General features: G+C 44.7%; 1 protein-coding gene across 2 annotated transcripts in view; it reads left to right on the top strand.

Annotated features, from left to right (window-relative positions):
* The window catches only part of GARRE1 (granule associated Rac and RHOG effector 1), a 1402647-nt gene that overhangs the window by 78017 nt on the left and 1311059 nt on the right, over positions 1–13571 (top strand). The gene's annotated exons all lie outside the window — the stretch shown is intronic.

Genomic DNA, 13571 nt, shown 5'->3' with positions numbered 1-13571 from the left:
AAAGGTGGTATCTAGGGTTTCTTTAAATCAAGCTATTCATTTGCCTGCTTTCTTCCCCAATCTTGAGAATAAGGGGGAAAGACTGTTACATACCTTGGACATTCACAGACCACTTCGATACTACCTGGACAGAACCAAGGCCAGTAGGAAGTCTGAACAACTTTTTGTAGCTTACGCCCCTGCAGTCCAAGGAAAAGCAATTTTAAAACAGACTATTTCAAAATGAATTGGACATTGCATCGGATTTTGTTATTCCTTTCATGGAAAGACTGTTCCAGCCAATGTCAGACCACATTCCACAAGAGCTACAGCCACCTCTACAGCATTCTTAAGAGGGGTGCCTACTAAGGACATTCTAGAAGCTGCTACATGGAGCTCCGTGCATACATTCTCCAAACACTACAATCTCCCTCTATACTCCAGATCCAGAGCAGGCTTTGCTTCGGCAGTCCTGCAGGGTTTGATTGCCACACCATCTTTTTCCTAGAGTATACCTCCTCCCCCAGCTAAGCTATGGTATTCTACCCATATGTTATGACTGCAGTTGCATTCTTGAAGGACATAGTACAGTTTTGTACCTACCATAAATGTAGATGTCCGATAGACATGCAACTGCAGTCGGATTTTCCCTCCCTCCATACACCTCTATGCCTAGGACCCAATCCTATCCCTGATGTCCTTCAAGGATGCATCTGCAGTCCTTACAAACGGGTTGTCCTGTCGTCAGGCAGCCCTTCGGTCGGCCGGATTCCAAAGTCTGGGTCTGGCCTCGGCTGGTGTCGCACTTCACCGGACGTCATCTCTGCTGGTCTTCGGATATAAAGGCATCAGCCGACGCCATTTTCCTCAGTCTTTCTTGCCGCGTGGCGCCCGAAGCAGAAGCTGTTCGCAAGTGCCGGTCGGTCAGATCCAGAGATTACTACTACGAATACTACTTGGAAGACTTCTAAAAGCTAAGTACCCCGTTGGGGACCCTTTCTTGCCTCAGCCGATGTCAGAAAAAGTGAATAACTGTTTAACTTGTGGGAAACAAATACCTCATAAAGATTTCCACTCTTACTGCTTACCTTGTTTAGGCCCAGACCACGACGTAGCAGCCTGTTTAGCCTGTGCTTCTTTCAACTGACGAACGCTTAGGCGTCGGTCGGAGTTGCTGAACAGTTTTTGGCTCAGATTTTGCCTACATTATGCCGTCGGATCCTCCTACTTCTCAAATTGTTAAGAAACAAAAAAGACCGACACTTGTCAGCGGTTTCGCGAAACCACGGTTAAGCAAACCGCGAGTGTCTCTGTTTCGGCCGAAACCGAGCAAACGGGTCAATCTTCAGCCGACTCCATGACTACTACCGAGGCCCCTGCTACCCTAGTTGAATCAGCCTCTGAAGTTTTGCCTACTAATGTGGTTTCTCTAGAATTATCGGACACCATCCCTTTGGATGTCTCTACCCCAGCACGTGGTGCTGCTAGGCCTCCTGCAGCCATGTCTATAAAGGCCTTTGCCAGGGCTAAAGCAGCCAAAACAGCTAAGTCTGTGCCTGTTAAGCCCCCCTCTCACAGGCCCAGTTCCAGTTCCCAAATGCTTACTCTGGCAGAGGATCTCATCTCTTTAATAAGGGGATCTCAATCTCACCCAGACAGGGCCTCTCAACCTCCAGAAAAGAGACCTAGAGCAGAGCCCCCTGAGCCAGTGTCCTCAGATGACTCTTCTGATGATTCAGACAGTACAGACCATCCAGAGGCTCCTTTTTCTACTTATGAAGATTCCGATGCTGAAGAATCTATACCTTCTGCCTCTCCACCAGAGGAGTTTTCCTTTGGGGAAACCTTACACGCCATGAGAGAGCAATTCCAATGGCAGGGACAAGATTTCTCAGATTCAAGAAAAAGGCTTAGGACCTTTCTACACTTACCGCAACATAGGCCCTTAGCTATACCTCCAGTTCTTCCTGTTGTGGATGATGCATTTAATGATGTTTGCACTGCTCCTGATACTTTACCTCCAGCCCCTGCCAAGCCCGATAGGTTTTACAGGGTGCGGACACTCATCACCACTTATACAAGGCTCCCCTTGCAGATCCTGAGACCATCTCCCAGGGGCCTAAGGCAGTAGCTTTGACCTCAGCGAAAAATCCTCTCCCTTCTGAAAGGGAATCCAGGTCCTTAGAGATGGAGTAAAAAGTATACACCTCTGCTACTCTCTCAGCTAGAGCTTTGAACTGTCAGTTTCATATGATCCAATACCAAGAGTTTATGCTTGATCAGTTAACTAAGAAACTGTCCTCTGATGATTCCTTAGATAAGAAATATGTTTTAGAAATGGTGAATAACATTCAGCAGGTTAGTAACCATTCTTTAAAATGTGGCTATGATGCACTGGAGGCTTCATTTAGATCAGCCATGACTGGCACAGTTATAAGAAGGCATGCATGGTTGAAAGAACAGGTCTTGCGGATCATGTTAAAGCAAAGCTATTAGATGCTCCTATGGATAAGGTCAGTCTATTTGGTTCTCCTGCCCAGCAAGTAATGAAGAAAATGGAAGAGAAGGCAAAATCTGTACAAACGGTTAAAGATTTCTTACAGGTTCAGCCCCAAGGTTTAGCAGGAACTGGCCTTCCAAAATTGGTCCTTTCAGACTCCTCTAAATCTCAGAGGCAGGAATAGGCGTTCCAGAGGCAGAAATCAATCCAGAGGAGGTGCCTACAGAGGGCGCCAGTGGCAAGGCAATAACCAACGAGGCACAGACACAACCACTGCCACTGCAACAGGACAATCACAGTGACTTGGCTCTGACACCGCCTACCAGGGAACAAATAGCAGCACCCTTAGGGAAAGTTAGCCTTATTTTCAAAAATTGGCACTATATCACAAGAGACAAGTGGATTTTGCAAACTATAGACCAAGGCTACAGGTTTCATTTCCACACCTTACCAGTAAAAGAGGAATGCCAAACCTACCACCAAATCAAAAAACAGAAGCTCTAAAACAAATAGCTCAATTAACAAAGATGAGAGCTGTGGAAAGGGTACCACCTACAGAACAGGGCAAAGGATTTTACTCCAGACTCTTCCTAGTACCAAGAAAGAGAAAAGTTGGAGACCTATTCTCGACCTGTCCGCTTTAAACACATTCATCATTGTTCCAAAATTCAAAATGCTGACCCTACAGCAACTTCTTCCCATGCTGGGCAAGGAGTGTTGGCTGGTAACTCTAGATCTCAAGGAGGCATACCTGCACGTCCCCATACGACCAAATTGCAGAAGATACCTCAGATTTCTTGCAGGATCAGAGCATTATCAATTCTCAGCATTGCCCTTTGGCCTATCTACTGCGCCCAGAGTATTCACGAAATGCCTGGCATCAGTAATCGCTCATTGCAGGCTACAGGGAATCCAAATTTATCCATACCTGGACGACTGCCTGATACTAGCGGACAACAAAAGCAAGCTGACACAAGACTTACAGAGAGTCATTTGCTTACTACAAGCCCTGGGATACACAGTCAATTTAAAAAAAAGTCAAGACTGATACCATCCCAAACAAGAACATTCTTGGGTGCAGAATTGGACACAGTAAAACAGATGGCATTCCTAACTGCAGAAAAACAAGAACAACTTCCTCTTTACTTCTTGGCATTAACAAAGCAGAACAAACTAACAGCAAGGAAAGTACTGCAGGCCTTGGGCTTCATGGCATCCTGCATAATCCTGGTCCCCCATGCCAGACTGCATATGAGAAAGCTACAGTGGTACCTAAAGAATTTATGGTCTCAACACAGGCACAGCTTAGAAACCGAAATACCACTAATCCCATGCCTGAAACAAGAGTTCCTATGGTGGGCTCAAGCATGCCAGTCAAACCCAGGTTTGCCCTTCCACAACATTCGAGCAAGCCAAACCATCACAACGGACGCCTCAGACCTAGGTTGGGGGGCCCACATGCTGGACAAATGCATTCAAGGATTATGGACTCCAGATCAGCTGCACCTGTACATAAATCAAAAAGAAATGCTGGCAGTAAAACTAGCAATCCAGAATTTCAGACCATTCCTCAAAGAAGGCCAATTGATGATAAGGACAGACAACACCACAGTCATGTGGTACATCAACAAACAGGGAGGCACTCATTCATACCCCCTATGCCGAATGGCTCTGGACCTATGGAATATGGCTCTGAGCTACAACATTCAGTTACAGGCAATATTTGTACCGGAAAAGAAAACATCCTAGCAGACATGTTAAGCAGAACTACCTCGGATGCTCACGAATGGATGCTACACCCGGACATCTTCAAGGCCATCACAAAGAAATGGGGAATGCCACAAATAGACCTATTCACATCCCCACTCAATCACCAGCTCAAGAAATTCTGCACAAGGACATACCACCCACTTGCTTGGAAGGTGGACTCTCTATCCTTCAGTTGGAAAGGCCTGACAGCATATGCATTTCCACCTCTTCCTTTGATGCACAAGGTTCTACTGAAAATCAAAGAGGAACGTCCAAGGATAATTCTGATAGCTCCAAATTGGCCAAGACAACATTGGTATCCATTGCTGAGGAGCATGTCTCTGGGGGGAACGTGGACACTACCCCTGATTCCTTTGATGTTAACTCAGAGCGACTACAACATCATGCATCCAAACCTGAAAACTCTGCAACTGACTGCCTGGAACATTACATAAAAGCAACTAACCCAGATTTATCCCAAAGGGTTAAAGACATTATCCTTGAGGCCCGCAGACCTTCAACAAGAAGGAACTATGCAGGAAAATGGAAATGGTTTGTCATTTGGAGTACTGAAAGAGGAAAAGATGTGTCAAAGATAGATATTGCCAACATCCTGGAGTATTTGGCAGAGCTTCTCCATACAGGCCTGTCCTATTCCTCCATCAAGATACATGCATCAGCTATTTCTGCAGAATACAGCTTGATCCCCTGTCTTCTCACATCCTCTACTCAGACAGTTCCTCAGAGGAATCAAGAATGTAAAACCTCCTAGGAAACCACCATTACCAGCATGGGACTTGAACTTTGTGCTAGAAAAATTGCCACTCCCTCCATTCGAACCAGCAGCAACAGCAGATCTTCAACACCTATCCTGGAAAACTGCTTTCCTACTGGCAATTACTTCAGCAAGTAGGGTTTCGGAACTACAGGCCTTAATGGCAGTACAACCCTTCCTAATCTTCCATCAAGATAGAGTGTCCATGAGAACTAATCCTACATTTATGCCTAAGGTGGTATCCAGAGTGTCTCTAAACCAGGCAATCCACCTACCTACCTTCTTCCCAATCCACAGAACAGGGGAAAGACTGCTGCATACCTTGGATGTACATAGACAGTTGCTACTACCTGGACAGAACCAAGGGCAATAGAAAAACTGACCAGCTTCTAGTAGCTTATGCAACAGGAAGGGAAGGAAAAGCAATTTCCAAACAGACAATCTCCAAGTGGATAGGAAATTGCATATGATTCTGTTACTCCTACCATGGAAAGCAAATTCCACAGAACATAAGGCCTCATTCTACAAGGGCTACAGCCACTAGCACAGCTTTCGTACGAGGAGTGGCTACCAAGGACATTATTGAGGCTGCTACTTGGACCTCCGTGCATACATTTGCCAAGCATTATAACTTACCTCTATACTCTAGATCCCGAGCAGGGTTTGCCACTGCTGTTTTGCAAGGGATCCTAACTACACCATAATTCTTCTTCCTCCTCCCCTAGTTTGGCTATGGTATTCTACCCATTTGTAAGGACTGCAGATGCATCCTTGAAGGACATAGTACAGTTTTGTACCTACCATAAATGTAGATGTCCGAACAGGATAGCATCTGCAGTCAGGATTACCCACCCTCCTTCCCCTCTGTGGTACTCCTAGGGTATTTACCCTCCTAATAGCTAGCTGGGGGGGATCTCTTATGGTGTATTTGTTTGTATATATGTACATACATGCTTATTTTTTGTGTTTGCCTTCTACTTTTTTGGGAACATTGGCATTTACCCAAAATTTAGCTTTCCAAGAGGGCAACTGGCATCTGGGGCAAGAAACACTGAGGAAAATGGCGTCGGCTGATGCCTTTATACCCGAAGACCAGCAGAGATGACGTCGGGTGAAGTGCGACACCAGCCGAGGCCAGACCCAGACTTTGGAATCCGGCCGACCGAAGGGCTGCCTGACGACAGGACAACCCGTTTGTAAGGACTGCAGATGCTATCCTGTTAGGACATCTACATTTATGGTAGGTACAAAACTGTACTTTTCTCTTAGCTGGGGATATCTGTTATGGTGTATTTGTTTTATTGCTCATTTATTACTCTGAAATCCTGTTTTTGTCTTCCAATTTGATTACAGCCTTCCTTGGAGGGCACCTGGGGCAAGAAACACTGAAGAAGATGGCGTCGGCTGATGCTTATATACTCCAGCCGCTCTGACGTCGGAGAGAAATGCGACACCAGCCGACGTCGGACCCAGACTTTGGAATCCGGCCGACCGAGGGCTGCCTGAGGCAGGACAACCCATATGTTATGACTGCAGTTGCATGTCTATCGGACATCTACATTTATGGTAGGTACAAAACTGTACTTTCGCAAGTGCCGATCGGCCGACTCCTGAAATTTTCATTTTCGAGTTTCAGAACCAAAGTCTTCAACCTAAAGCGAAGTACCCCATTGGGGAAACATTTTTATGCTCCTTACCAATGTCAGTAAAAGTTAATTGTATTACTTGTGGGAAGCAAATACCTCGTAAGGATTTTCATTTGTACTGTATTCCGTGCCTAGGCCCTGACTACAATGTGCCTTGCTGTTTGTTTTATGATAAATTTAACCAACCCACTATTAAGCGTCTGTATATTTTTGCATCTAAATATTTTGGCTCAAGATTTAACTAGCCAGAAATGTCGTTGGTTAGCAATCCGACTACCGGAATTCACAAAAAACGCAAAGAAAGAGACAGACCGTCGAGGTCCAAAACCGACGATGAAGCTTCTTCTAAGCCAGTCGCCGGTACTCAGTGAGGCACTTTCGCAGCCCCTGATACCCACTACTTTTGATTCACAGGCCTTTACTGAGACCCATTCGGAGTCCGGTATGCCGCGAGACACTTCAAGTATTGAACCCGCGGATGTCTCTCCCTTAGATGGGTCTGGAGCCGCTGAGCAGGCACCGGCTTCTGAGGGTGTTTTTAGGCCTAAAGATTTGTATATTAAATCGATGCCATCCTCAAAAACAAGACCAAAATCAACTTCCATGTCTAAAACAACGATGCATGGGCCACGTGCTCAGGCCCCTATGCCTAAAAAACAAATTATCAAAATGGCTGAGGATTTAATTACCTTGATCAGGGGTTCCCATCCCCCTCCTGCTAAGAGGCCTAGGCAAGACACTGACTATGAATCTTCAGATCAGGTTTCCATTTCTTCTGATTCCTCTTCTGATCAGGACTTATCTATTCCACCTTATGAGGACTCTGATGCAGAAGAATCCATCCCTTCTGCCTCTCCTCCTGAGGATTTTTCTTTGGGAGAAACTTTGCATACCTTAAGGGAACATTTTCATTGGGAGAGTCAGGATTTTTCAGAATCCAAAAAGAGGCTTAGGGATTTCCTTCTTCTCCCTCAGCATAGACCTTTGGCTATACCTACAGTTCTAGACATTGTTGATGATGTTTTTTCAGAATCCAGCATGACTCCTGATTCCCTGCCTCCGGCACCTAGTAAGTCAGACAGATATTACCGGGTTCCTGACTCTCTCAAATTTCTTTTTAAAAACCCTACTACTGACCCTGAAACAATTTCTCAGGGTCCCAAGGGTGTTAAGGCTTCTACTGCTAAAAATCCTACCCCTTCTGATAGCGACTCCAGGGCGCTGGATAGATGGGGTAAGAAGGTTTACATGTCTGCAACCCTGGCAATCAGGGCTTTAAACTGTCAGTTTCATATTCTTAAATATCAGCAGCATGTCATGGGCTTACTTAAACAGAAAATGATGTTGATTTCTGACTGTGTGGAAAATAGAGTTGCAGGATTTATTGCATTCAGCTGAACAAGTTGTAAAGCATACTTTGCAATGTGGTTTTGATTCCTTGGAGGCCTCTTGCAGGGCCATTGTAACTGAATCTGTGATAAGAAGGCATGCTTGGTTCAAGGAGCAAAATCTGCCGGATCATGTTAAAGCAAAATTGTTAGATGCTCCTTTACAACAGGATAGTTATTTGGTATTAAGGCAGAAGAGGTTTTGAAAAAGATCGAAGACAAAGCTAAATCTATGCAAACTGTAAAAGATTTCTTACAAGTGCAGCCACTCGGGTTCAGTAGGCACTGGCCTACTAAGAATTGGTCCTTTCCAGTACCCACCATAGCCACTCTGGTCAAACCCAGACACTCAAAGGCTCCAGGTTTCAGTCGCAAGGAACTTGCAGAACAAAACAATGGGGTGCCTCCACCTCCAAATCTGGAAGTAGCAAGGCACCCCCTACGGTAAACGGTCAAAATGACTTTCCTCTGCCATTTCCAAAGCACTTCTCTTTTGGCAGCCCCTTTGGGGGGAAAACTAGCACTTCATGCACATAATTGGCATCTAATTACCCAGGACAAGTGGGTTTTAAATATAGTATCCCAGGGATACAGATTTCATTTCTGCAAATTGCCAGTTCCAAACGGATGGCTGCCTCCAAATCAGTGGACAGAGGCCCAGAAGCAAGTTATGTCCCTCATGGATATGGGGGCTATTCAACCAGTACCAGAAAAGGAAGAAATGACAAGGTTTTTATTAAAGACTTTTCCTGGTACCCAGAAAAGACAAATCATGGAGTCCAATTCTGGACTTATCCATTTTAAATACTTTCCTGGACATTCCAAAATTCAATAAGCTGACTGTACAACAGTTACTGCCTATGCTAGGCAAGGATGCCTGGTTGGTAACTCTAGACTTAAGAGGCTTACCTGCATATCCCAATCAGGGAATCTTGCAGAAGATACCTCCGCTTCCAAGCAGGCTGTTTGCATTACCAGTTCTCTGCACTGCCCTTTGGCTTATCTACTGCGCCCAGGGTCTTCACAAAGTGCCCGGCACCAGTAATTGCATTTTGCAGGCAAAGAAACATTCAAATTTATCCTTATCTGGACGACTGTCTAATTCAGGCAGAAAACAAGGACACTCTTCTACAGCATCTGGCATTTGTAGAAAGGCTTCTAACTTGCCTAGGGTACACCATAAATGAAAATAAATCACAACTGGTACCCTCTCAGAAAATTACATTCCTGGGTGCAAGCTTGAATACAACTACCCAGATGGCTTGCCTCCCATCAGACAAATCTAATTGATAACTTGCTTCAAACAAGTGGCCACAAAACCCCAGTTATCTGCAAGACATATTCTGCAGGCCTTGGGGTTCATGGCTTCCTGCATTCTTCTAATTCCATATGCAAGACTGCATATGAGGAAGCTTCAATTGTACCTAAAAAGCTTATGAAGTCAACATTGTCACAGCCTGGAAACAATGATTCCTATCATTCCTTGTCTGCAGCAAGAGTTCCTATGGTGGGCAGAGGCCTGTCACCAAAACAAGGGACTGTCATTCATTCCACCCCCTGCCACCCAAACCCTGACTAAAGACATATCAGACTATGCTTGGGGGGGGGGGCACATCTGGCAGGGAGATGCATTCAGGGCGAATGGAGCCCAAATCAAATGCACCTGCATATCAACCAGAAAGAGATGCTAGCTGTACAGAATGTTCTGACCGCTTTCAAAGACTTTCTTCATCCAGGACAACTACTGATGTACCTCATGACTGTGGTGTTGTCTATTAACAAGCAGGGGGTTACCCATTCCTACCCCCTTTGCAGACTAACCATGGCCTTGTGGAACACAGCCTTGTCTTACCAAATACATTTACAAGCTCAATTCCTGCAGGAAAGCAAAATACTCTGGCAGATGAACTAAGCAGAAAGCTTACGGACCCCCACAAATGGAAACTGGATCCACAAATCTTCAGCATGTTGACACGCAAATGGGGGAGCCCAAACATGGATCTTTTTTGCCTCACCCCAAAACTGTCAGTTGGACAAATTCTGCACAAGAAGCCATCACAAAAAAGGTTGGAAAGTGGATGCTCTATCCTCCAGCTGGAAAAACCTATCAGTCTATATGTTTCCCCCTCTGCCTCTGCTCTCGAAGGTATTACTAAAAGTCAGACAGGAAAAACCAAAAATGATTCTGATTGCTCCATACTGGCCTCGCCAACACTGGTACCTGCTCCTACGCAATGTGTCGCACCTTCCTCCATGGTACCTGCCTCAGACACCTTTTCTACTGTCTCAGCAGAATTTTCAAATTCTACACACTCAGCTCCAAACTCTGAATCTTGCATCATGGCTAATCAATTAATTTCACCAGTTACATCTCTCAGCAAACCTGTGATGGATGTCATTTTGGAGGCTAGAAGGCCTAGCACTAGAAAATCTTATGCTGATAAATGGAAAAGATTCTGTGCCTGGAATCAGGCACAAGGAATCAGCACGGAAATGCCCAATGTTTGTCAGATTCTGCAATATTTAACTGAGATGCTTCACAAGGGCCTGTCATTCTTTTCTATAAAAATCAACGCCTCTGCCATTTCAGCTCATTACAACATAGAGCCTCCCCTCTTTTCTCAATCCCTACTAAAGCAGTATCTCAGAGGGGCCAAAAATTTAAGATCTCCCAGGAGAGCATCAACTCCTGCATGGGACCTCAATTTTGTGTTTGAAAAACTCTTCCTGCCTCCATTTGAGCCAGCTGCTACTGTGGACATATAATTTCTCTCTTGGAAAACAGCTTTTCTTTTATCAGTCACTTCAGCTCATGGCAGTGGAGCCTTTTATTATTTTCTACCCGGATAGGGTAGCGCTGAGGACCCATCCATCCTTTATGCCTAAAGTGTTATCCAATGTGGCTCTTAATCAGACCATTCATCTACCAACTTTTTTCCCCAATCCACAGAACAGGGGGGAGCGGATTCTACATTCGTTGGATGTGCACAGACAACTAAGATTCTACTTGAACAGGGCAAAATTTCTAAGAAAATCTGAGCAACTACTGGTGGCATTTGCTGCAGGGACAGAGGGAAAGGCTGTCTAAAAGCATTTTCAAAATGGATAAGCCGTTGTATTTGTTAATGCTACACATATCACGGTAAACCTGTCCCCAAGGGGATCAGATCCCATTCCACCAGGGCAGCATCTACTTCTGCAGCCTTTCTTAGAGGGGTACCTACCAGAGATTTTCTGGAAGCTGCATCCTGGAGCTCAATTCATACGTTCACCAAGCATTACCATTTATCTCTCTCTTCTAAATCCAAAGCAGGCTTTGCCACTGCTGTCCTGCAGGCCTTATAGCTCCTCCTAATCCTGTATAATTCCATCCTCCCATCCATAGCTTTGGGATTCTACCCAAATGTAATGACTGCAACAGTGAAACATGAAGAACATAATACAGTTGTGTGTAATTACCGTAAATGTAGATGTTCGAGTGTATTCACTGTTGCAGTCCCGGTTACCCACCTGCGAGCCCCCTACTTTTCTCTTTTTATATACCTCTTCTTTCTGTTACTATGCTCAAAAGCCTTTTTGTTGTATTTGCTTTTATTTGGATGTATATTTTTTGTGTTCTAAATTAAATGCATCTATATATGTGTGTGTGTGTGTGTGTGTGTGTGTGTGTGTGTGTGTGTGTGTGTGTGTGTGTGTGTGTGTGTGTGTGTGTATATATATATATATATATATATATATATATATATATATATGTGTGTGTGTATATATCTATATATATATATATATATATATATATATATATATATATATATATATATATATATATATATATATATTGCTCCCCATTTGAGGGGCACCTGACATCTGGGGCAAGAAAAACTGATGAAAATGGCATTGGCTGCATGATGTTCATCGTGTTTCACGGTTGCAGTCATGACTGTAGGGTTCTCCCTTGCTGGCAGGCAGTCCTCGGTTGGCCAGAATCCCAAAGTCTGGGTCCGGCATCGGCTGTTCAGCCATGCTCCTTGACGTCAGAGCGCCAGGAGTACAAAGCTGACAGCCGACGCCATGTTCCCCAGTCTTTCTTGCCGTGTGGTGATAGCAGTTCGCAGGTGCCGGTTGGCTGATTCCTGACGATTTTTTCTAAACAATCTTCAGTCCGAAGACTTTCTTCTCCTACTCAAAGCTAAGTACCCCGTTGGGGAAACTTTTCTTGTCCAGTCGTCAGAAAAAAAAAAAAAATAATAATTTTCATTGTGGGAAGCAAATACCTCATAAGGATTTTCATTCTTACTGTTTAATTACAAAATGATGGACGATGCAAGGACAAAGACAGGCCTCCGAGGTCCAAATCAGACAATATCGCACAAGCAGAGCCAGCTTCAGGTTTGGCCGTCGTCAGTGAGGCTCTTTTGCAGCCCCTGTCGTCTGCCATTTCGGAACCGATAGCCGAAACGGACTCCCACGAGGAGCCAACTAGGCCTTTGAATATTTCTGTTGAAGGACCTTCGGACAAAGCTCCTTCAGATGGGTCCGGAGCCGCTGTGCAGGTACCGGCCTCCGAAGGGGTTTTCAGGCCTACTCCGCTTCTAATAAAGGCAAAGCCAAAGGCAAAGACTCCTTCCAAATCAAAGACTGCAGCCCAGGCCTCTTCTGATCCGGCTCCCAAGTCTCAGAAACAGTTACTTAAGATGGCGTAGGACTTACTGTGATTAGGGGTTCACATCCCCCTCCAGATAAAATGCCAAGGCAGGAAGTTTATTATGACTCCTCTGATCAGGCTTCTGTTTCTTCAGTTTCTTCTCCTGACCAGGAATATTCTTTCTCTCCTTATGAGGATTCTGATGCTGAGGAATCAATTCCTTCAGCTTCTACCCCTGAGGATTTCTCTTTTGGGGAAACTTTGCATGAAATGAGGGAACTTTTCCATTGGGAAGGACAGGAGTATTCGGAATCTAAGAAAAGACTAAGGGATTTTCTTCTTCTTCCCCAACATAGACCCCTGGCTATTCCTCCTATTTGGATATTGTGGATGATGCTTTTTCGGAGGCTAACTTAACTCCTGACTCTTTTCCTCTAGCTCCTGTTAAGCCAGACAGATACTATAGGGTTCCTGATTCCCACCAGTTTTTATACAAGAACCTTACTGCTGATCCTGAAACCATTTCTCAGGGTCCTAAGGGCGTAAAGGCCGCTTCTGCTAAAAACCCCATTCCCACTGAGAAGTATTCCAGATCTTTAGAATGATGGGGCAAAAAAGTGTACACTTCTGCTACTTTATCTGTTAAGGCTTTAAACTGTCAGTTTCATATGCTGAAATACCAGCAATTTCTCCTGTCTGTTCTAAAACAAAAGCTAACTTCCATTTCCGCCTGTGCAGATAAGGAGCTACATGACTTAATGCATGCCACTGAACAAGTTGGGAAGCATGGTTTACACTGTGGATTTGATGCCTTGGAGGCTTCTTGTAGGGCTGCTGCCTCTGGCACAGTAATTAGAAGGCATGCATGGTTAAAGGAACAAAATTTGCCAGA

This window comes from Protopterus annectens, chromosome 8.part1 (genome assembly GCF_019279795.1).
Source record: "Protopterus annectens isolate FY-2018-M chromosome 8.part1, PAN1.0, whole genome shotgun sequence".
NCBI lineage: Eukaryota > Metazoa > Chordata > Ceratodontiformes > Protopteridae > Protopterus > Protopterus annectens.
Note: the sequence above shows the minus strand (reverse complement) of the source record. Positions and strands in the feature narration are given on the sequence as shown.